The 8803-nt window shown below is 38.1% G+C and overlaps 1 protein-coding gene across 14 annotated transcripts in view; it reads left to right on the top strand.

Moving 5' to 3' along the window:
* dgkza (diacylglycerol kinase, zeta a) overlaps positions 1-8803 on the top strand; it is a 104733-nt gene that overhangs the window by 34534 nt on the left and 61396 nt on the right. The gene's annotated exons all lie outside the window — the stretch shown is intronic.

The following is an 8803-nucleotide window of genomic DNA, read 5'->3' as shown; positions in this document are numbered from 1 at the left end:
CCATATATTTAGAGACTTGTGATGAAGCTTCCTCTATTTCTGTGATCCAAATTTCATAATTTCTTTCGCAAGCTGTTCTTTGGACTGCCATAAACTCAATTGCGTATAATAAGAATACTAACAGATACAATAGTTGTCTATGCACCTTAAGTGCTTGGCCTCTAAATATCACAACCTGGCCCGCACCTGACCAGTTTAATAACTCCCTAAACTTGATTGCTTTATGAGCCAAACACAAACAACAAGCCCAAAGATGCTGAGGACATGGCAACACTGAAAAGGAGTGCTCTGCAAAGCAGCCTTTAAAACATAAACAAAGCATGACACCTCTGTTGACGGTGGTTTTGTTAAAATTGTCTAATGCACACACACACACACACACACACACACACACACACACACACACACACACACACACACACACACACACACACACACACACACACACACACACACACACACACACACACACACACACACACACACAGGAACACATTAATTGTGCTAATTTTGCTTCTCTCTCTCTCTCTCTCTCTCTCTCTCTCTCTCTCTCTCTCTCTCTTCTTCTCTCTCTCTCTCTCTCTCTCTCTCTCTCTCTCTCTCTCTCTCTCTCTCTCTCATCTCTCTCTCTCTCTCTCTCTCTCTCTCTCTCTCTCTCTCTCTCTCTCTCTCTCTCTCTCTCTCTCTCTCTCTCTCTCTCTCTCTCTCTCTGTGCTTGCCTCTGTGGCCCGTTCAGACCTCAGCTGAAACCACAGAACTGAGTATCCGTCTGTCAGCACCTCACGACCTGCCTCTCTCTGCAAACGGAGAAAAAGAGAGTGAAGGAGAGTGGAGAAAGGGTTTTGTCAGTTCTTTTAGAGTCGGCGTGTGTTTGTCTATTAATAGCCACGTCTTGCAAACGTGTGTTTGTGTGGTGTGTGTAAATATGTATGTGTGAGGTAGCTCAACAGATTTGTGTGCCGGATATGTAACATGGCAGTTAGATGTCTTGCATATGTGGATGCACACACACACACTATGGGTAGCAGTGCAGTGGTGTGTCTTTTCCTCAACAGCAGAGAGAGCGAGAGAGATGAAGTGAAACTAATAAAGGAAGGCAATTGTAAAGAGCAGACACTCTTTGTTAAAAGGATAGTTCACCTACAAATTAAAATTCTGTCATAATTTACTCACCCCTCATGTTGTTCCAAAACTGTATGAATTTTTCTTCTTCTGCTGAACACAAAAGAAGATATTTAAAAAAATGTTGGTAACCAGACAGTTGACTAGCCATTGGCTTCCATAGTATTTTTTTACTATCAGAAAGTCGTCAACTGTCTGGTTACCAACATTTTTCAAAATGTATTCTGTTGTGTTCAGCAGAAAAAAACAAATAAGTTTGGAACAACTTATGGGTGAGTAAATTATGAAAGAATCTTTTGGTGAACTTTCCCTTTAATCTGTCAGTGTCAAACAGGAATGCAGCATGACTTCAAAGTCATGCTGCTCTTCAGTAATTACGGGAATGGTGCGCTAGTGGAATGAGGTGCACCTCAGAACCCTTAAAAAAACGTAAGAAAATACACTACTGTTCAAAAGTTTGTGGTTGGTCAGATAAAAAAAAAAAAAAAAGTTTTTGAAAGAAGTCTCTTCTGCTCATAAAGGCTGCATTTATTTACATGTCAAAAATTCTGTAATATTGTGAAATATTTCTACCATTAATAATAACTGCTTTCTGTTTTGCTATATCTTAAGATGTAATTTATTCCTGTGATGGCAAAGCTGAATTTTCAGCATCATTACTCCAGTCTTCAGTGTCACATGATCCTTCAGAAATCATCTGTCTTATTATTGTTGTTGTTGTTGTTATTATTATTATTATTATTATTATTTATTCTTGTTTGCTAAAGCGTTTATTTTAAATAGACATCTTATGTTACTCTCCAGACTTTTAAACGGTAGTGTAAATTAATAAAATATCACCATACTATATTTGCTATTAAATAAATGATCAATTTTAAAATAAAATGTAAATAACAATAAAACATTGGAAACAAGTGGAAACATTTTAGCAGACTGTTCGCATTATATTTGATGCTTTGACTAACCGTATTGACTTTTAGCTGTAAAGAAACTTTCTTTTATTTTTTATAGGCAGCTTCTCTTTTTCGAGAGGGGGCGTAATAAGCATAGTGCTGGGAGCCGCTGTGAAAAAGTTACCTGCTAGGTCACAATTCATTTACACTGAGAGGGGTGGAACAGATAGTGGGCGCAGCGCAGCGCTGAAAATGCTGGGGTTGAGTGCGAGAAGAGGTGTCTGCATCTCACTCTATGCATGTGTGGGCGTCCCAGAGAACGTTATAGGCGACTGCCGATACCGCTTGTACCAGGATCTTGATGTACTGGGAACACTGAGATCTGTTCACAAATCCTGCTCCGTAATTGTGATCTCCATCAAAGTGGCTCTAAGTGAAGTCTTCAGTCAACAGTTATTGTTTGTAATTATTTATTTATGGGATTTACACATAATGCTTGTGTTGCAGTTCTTAAAAAGTATTTTGTACTTGCCAAAAAACGATTTTTCTTTGGCTTTGTTGGATAGAACCGGAGGAGATAGGAAGACAGTAGAGGAGACAGGAAGCAATGGGAGAGGTGAACAGGATCGGGAAAGGACTCGATTTTGGGTCGCCTGAAATGCTACTGCACCATATGTCAGGGCACTGTCCAAAAATTGTCATTTGGTGTCAGTTAAACATTCAGCCAGTAAAGCAGGAGCTGAAATGCCTATGAAACAACCATCTTGGCCCGCTGCTTGAACATGACCTGTAATGATTCTTTTATAAATGACTGGAGCTCTTGGATAATGGATGAACTAAACCAAAACCTGCTCTGCCTGATTTAGATTAGGTAAGAAGTGCTTTATGGTTTTTTGATTGCTCAGTGTTAAACTGATGAACTAAAGCATCTACTAAACACACACAAAAGAAAAACACCACAGACAGAAAGGAAGTCCTGATCTATGAGCAGACTGAGGTAGTAAATCATTGTTCACCATATGTTTTATAGCAGTGCGGTGTGTTTTCATGTGTGTAATGGTGGGTGGATGGATGCCTGTAGGTGAAAGGGATGGAGGTTAGGGCTCAGATTGAGTTTGTCTGGTCACTGTTACTCCTTTCTCTCATTTCATTTTCTTGCTACCGCTCTCTTTCGACCAGTTTATTTGATTGAAGTGATTGAATATATTGCTCTAAAGAGGTTAACGTTCTTTGTCATGATTTACAATGATTCAAGCAGAAGCCTAACAGAACGGTTTAACATAAACTTAACCTATCATGCCAAGTATCTAGTTTTAAACAACCTTTTTGTAGTAAAAATATTTTATTAATTAAAATGATTTAAATTAGAATAAAAGGAATCTCAGGCTTCAAAAAGATACAAAAGCTCTATAAAAGTATCAGAATGACACGACTTATCCAAGCCATAGCTTTGTCTGGCAGAAATTTACTGTTGCTTAATTCTCACCTGAAAAAATGAAAATGATTGAAATGATTTACATTTTCTAATTGAATGTTGTTGTTGTTGTTTTTCATCATAAAAATATTGGATATATTTAAAAATGTCTTTTGTCGTTTTGTTATTGGTAATTCCTTTCAGTAGAAGCAAGGATATGCTTTTTTGAGCTGTACTGACAGTTTGCTCTCTCTGTGCAGACTGTCCCATGCATATAACATCCGTTAAATACATCCTATTTAGATCTAAATGGTGTAGATGAGTTTAGATCCAAATGCGCAGTCATGCGCTAATGTCTTTTTGTGTGTTGTGTATTTGAGCACACCTGTGTTGGTTTAAGCCGAAGTTAAGAAGAGGCGTGTCTGTGTCATTAATTATGAAATGTTCTGCCTGTCTGTCATGCGTACGAATACATACCTCCTCTTAGTAATGTGGGATACTCTAGAGTAAATATCAGTGTAATGGAATTACATTTCATGTTTGGAAATGCTTGAATTACAGCTGGTCTAATCATTAAAATAAATGACTAGTGTTTGGACAGTTTGATTTCAAGCTAATCAATATTCCTCCCTCTTTGTCTCCCTCTCACTGGTTCATTGAATGGCTAAATCATCTGTCATAGGTAAGTATCCATGTCTCTTTGAAAAGGATCCGTTCTGCTGTGCTGACACAGTCTGTGTTAAGAGGGATCTTGTATCCTGTTTGTGTGTGTGTGTTTGCATCAGGAGTAAAGTGCCTGTCCTCATTTATATTTATTCCACTTTTTCACCCTACCACCCTATATATTTTCACTATATCAAAATTTCAGTAGTTGACATCAATAGCAGTGAAATTGCACAATTCTCCGCACTATTATACCATAGCTAAAATACATAAATTCCTTTATTTAAAGTTACATATAAATATGAACAAATTCATATAATTGTATGTATAATTTGAAATGTATATAAAATTAATAAATACAAATAAATTGTGTTAGAATAAATATTTTATAGTGTGCTGTGAAAGAGCAACATAGTTACACGGTCGATCTTATTTATTACCCTTTAAGTATTTATTTAAAGCAGGGCGAGTATATGAAATGGTGTCAGTTGACAGGTGGCCCGGTAACATTTTTATAAATTCTAACAATGCAAAATTGTGAGAACAAGAATGTGATCAAACTGGAATGATTCTCAAAGAGAAAGTCACTCATTGCTCTTGACTGAATAACTTTTGTGAGTTTAATAAGGATATGTTTCATGGCTGGTGAAAAATATTTATGGCCTTTCAATTTTCTTAAGTCACCGCCGGCCATTGGCAGGTGTGTCAAAAAGTTTTATGCCCTGGATACGTCACAGTGAAGTGTGAGTGCTTTCCACGTACACATGGAAGCATATCGGCTTGGTACCAAAGTACTGGTGTTTTTGAGATCATTGCTCTTCCACTGGGAATATGCAGCCATCTGCCACTGCAACAGCCTCTGATCTCGTTCCCCATTCTCTCACACACACACACACACACACACACACACACACACACACACACACACACACACACACACACACACACACACACACACACACACACACACACACACACACACACACACACACACACACACACACACACACACACACACACACACACACACACACACACACACACGCAATAAGGTCACCGGCAGCCACTATATTCACCTGTCACAATTTCTCTGTCTCTCTATGTCTATCCATCCCTGTCTTATTCAAGGGTAACTGGTCAAAGATAAAGGGACACCAAAATAGCAAAAAACACCAATAATAATCTGATTTTCCAGGGCTTAGTCTCTTAAAGTCACTGAAAGCCCTGTTATTTTGTGTTTGCGTTTGTCTTTGTGTGTGTGTGTGTGGAGTGTCCCTTTTTACATACTGTACCTCATTATTTTTCACTGTTGGATGTGTTGTTTGGTACCCCTGTTGAAACCATGATGATACTGTGACTATTCTTGCTGCTCTTGAGAGGTGGACTGGAACTGGGTGTACAACAATTATGAGGGGAAAAAAGAGAAAGATCTGTTGTAAAAAAGATGGATAAAACAATTTTTTTTTTAATACTATCTATTGGCCATGTTTAAAATCTCATTACTATCTCAAAGATGAAGCAGGGATGCTGGTTATGAACTGTTAAGTGTTATTTGTTAGATGGATTTTGTCTAGTGATGTAACCTGACAGAATCAGGGTGATCAATATCTACCACGTCCTCAACAGTGAGGGATCTTTCTCATCAGATGAGGATGAATTTCAACTGCACGTTTGCTAAAAGCTCGGATGACAACTGTCATAGTTAAAATTTGTTGAGCCGTTGTGATTGCTTACAGTCATGAAAGGTGTTGCTTTTTAACTGCACGTTTGCTTCCATGCCATGGAGATTTCGGAGTCTCTGTAGGTCTGGTTCTGTCTCTCCTTCACATCACACTAACATGTGACTGAAGAGATAAATAAGAGGTCTGTTTGCAGGAAGTTTGCTTTTTTGTTTGTTTGCTGGCTACATTAGCATTCTCTCCTAAAGGTGTTGCAAGAAGCACTATGCTGCTCCAGAGGGTGTGTATATGTGCGTGTTTGCTTATTTATGTCATGTTGAAGCAGCAAAGGAGAAGCAAATGTTAGAAAGAGTAATGTTCATTCCCAAAGAGCAGAAATCAGAAAAAAACTAAAAAAACAGGATAGGAACAATTTATTATAGTTCATGATAAATAAATAAAAACTATTAAGAAACAATATAGGTCTATAGTATGTTCACATTTGGATAATTGGGTAGAAAAATACTGAATAGGGCTGGGTATCATTACAGATTTCCAGATTTGATTCAAATTCACGATCTGTCAGTTCAGTTCAATATGATTCTTATTTTGGGCATTGTCCTGTTGCACTACACATTGCATTACATTGTGATTTGCTGCCATCTACTGGAGCATACATGCTGGCAGAATGGAAGATTCTACTGTTCAAAAGTTTGGAGTCTGAAAGATTTTTAAATGTTTTTGAAAGAATTCTTAACAAGGCTGCTTTTAGTTAATCAGAAATACAGTAAAAACAATGTATTACAATATAACACAATGGTTTTCTCTTTAGTTTAACAATCATTCAGAAATCATTCTAATATGCTGATTTAGTGCTCCTAATATTTTTGTGGGATTTTTTATTTCAGGATTCTTTGAAATCTCAAAACAACAGTATTTGTTTGATATAGATTTTTTAAAACCGTATAATGATGACTTTAGTTTCACACTCTTGCTAAAGAAAACCCCTACTTTTGAATGGAATTCTTTATAAGTTACATAGCTTTTGTGTCTATTGATGATCATTTTGAGCGCACAGAAACAGAATGATGCACATAAAATCAAAACTGACAGGCGGTTAATGACACACTATTATGCTTGTAATGCCAGCTTCTGACCAGCAGATGCCCCCCTTTCTCAATATGCGCATATGGGTGTGTGCAGGATGAGGAGGGCTGATTAGATGGCATATGAAGATTGGGCTGTCAGCGGAAATATGACTGACAGGTGGTCTTAGGTGGTTGCTCAGATGATTATCAGGTAATAATGATGTGCTGTGACACCCAGACTGAAGCAGCAACAGTTGCCGTGGGAGACGGTTAAGCGACGACTGAGATGGCACGTTCAGTTCACACATGACAAAATAAATAGACAGACTTTGCTTCTGTTCCTTGTTTGCATGGTGACTCACACTCCTCATTCCTCCCACTCCTGCACTCAGAGATGGAGTTCTAAATATAATCCCCTTGTCTGGTTTATGAAATGCTAATGTAAAAACCCCTCTGACTTGAACTATCAAGACTATCAAACCACCGTGTCTAATTCGTGTCTGTTTAGCAGTGTAGCATTAGCAGCCACAAATACTCTGAGCAGCACCTTTACCATATATAGCGGAGGCAGACGCATGCATCTTAGTTTATCAAATCGGCATAGAACAGATTCTGTTTGTGTGTGCATCGACAGTCAGGGTGAATAAGTGTTTGTGTGGGGGAAGGAAGTGTACAGTGTGAATGCATGTTGCTGTTTCCGTAAACGCCGCTTTTTTAGTTTCTGCCGCCAATTACTCATAGCTCACACATCCCTTGTATTATTCCTAACATCTGGGTACTTTTTTTATGTTGGGAGCCAAACTGACCCTACAGTAATTAAATTCAATACAATTCCCCAAAAATCACACCAATGACAACCAAAGACCTTTAAGATGAGAGGAATAATAACATTAAAGAACATAATTCATAAACTTGGAATATTACAAATATATATAACAATATAACATATAAAATATAACAAAACATTTTAAGTTGCCTTCCTGAAGCTCAAACAGTGAGCCTGGCACTTGCAATGGCGAGATCATGAGTTCAATTCCCAGCAAACTTAACATGCACAAACTCATAACTATATATGCCTTCAATGCAAGTTCTTCAGATAAAAGTGTCTGCCAAATACTGTACATAAATGTAAATATCCTCTGAGGGTAGTTTAGAAACTGACATAACAAAATACATGTTTTTATTTCGGGTCTGTAGAGCTGACTTTAACTATTTAAAGTTTGTACGCACATTCCACAACACATTTAGTGTTAACACCTTGCAGGCACGTTCCTGACTCAGTCACAAAATGTCAAGAAAAACATCATAGGTTAAATGGTATTTCTGACAAAAAAAAATAAAAATCGAAATAGGCCAAATTGGTATTTTTTTTTTTCCTTAACAAAAAAAAATCTCTTTCTCGACAGGCTTCTTGTGCATTTTTGGAAACAAAAACTATGAAACTGAGAGCATGGCTGTGTGTATGCATGCATGTTTTTTTGTGTTAGATGCAGTAAACCGCTCTGTCTGTCAGTCATCATAGGGCAAAAAAGCTGTTGCGGTCCAACCACACGCGCAGCGTCCTGATGCACACACACAAACTGCTTGCGGCAGTGGAGTCACACTGATCAAAGGGACGGTTGCCGTCTCTCTGTCACTTCAGAGTTAAGAGACCGACACAGAAGCATACACCCTTTCCTCCGGCACAAACACATACCCATGTACGCATGCACACACACACTCTCACACATATATAGCTGGCTTGAGGATGTTTGTGGTTGATGTCCTCCCCATAGGAAACTGAGTGTGTGTTTGTGCGTAAAATAGTAACCTTGCTCTTGGGTCGGTGGGGGAGTCAAGAGGATGTTAGTTGTTTAAAACTGGCAGCCTGTGGTAATTGGGTGGCTTTTTTTTTCTGATGTCACAGCTTAAAATGCAGAGACAATGTATAAGTAAACCATTAGTTGATTGATTCCACCCAAAAGT

The sequence above is a fragment of the Phoxinus phoxinus genome (genome assembly GCF_949152265.1).
Source record: "Phoxinus phoxinus genome assembly, chromosome: 2".
NCBI lineage: Eukaryota > Metazoa > Chordata > Actinopteri > Cypriniformes > Leuciscidae > Phoxinus > Phoxinus phoxinus.
This window is presented reverse-complemented; position numbering and strand designations above follow the sequence as displayed.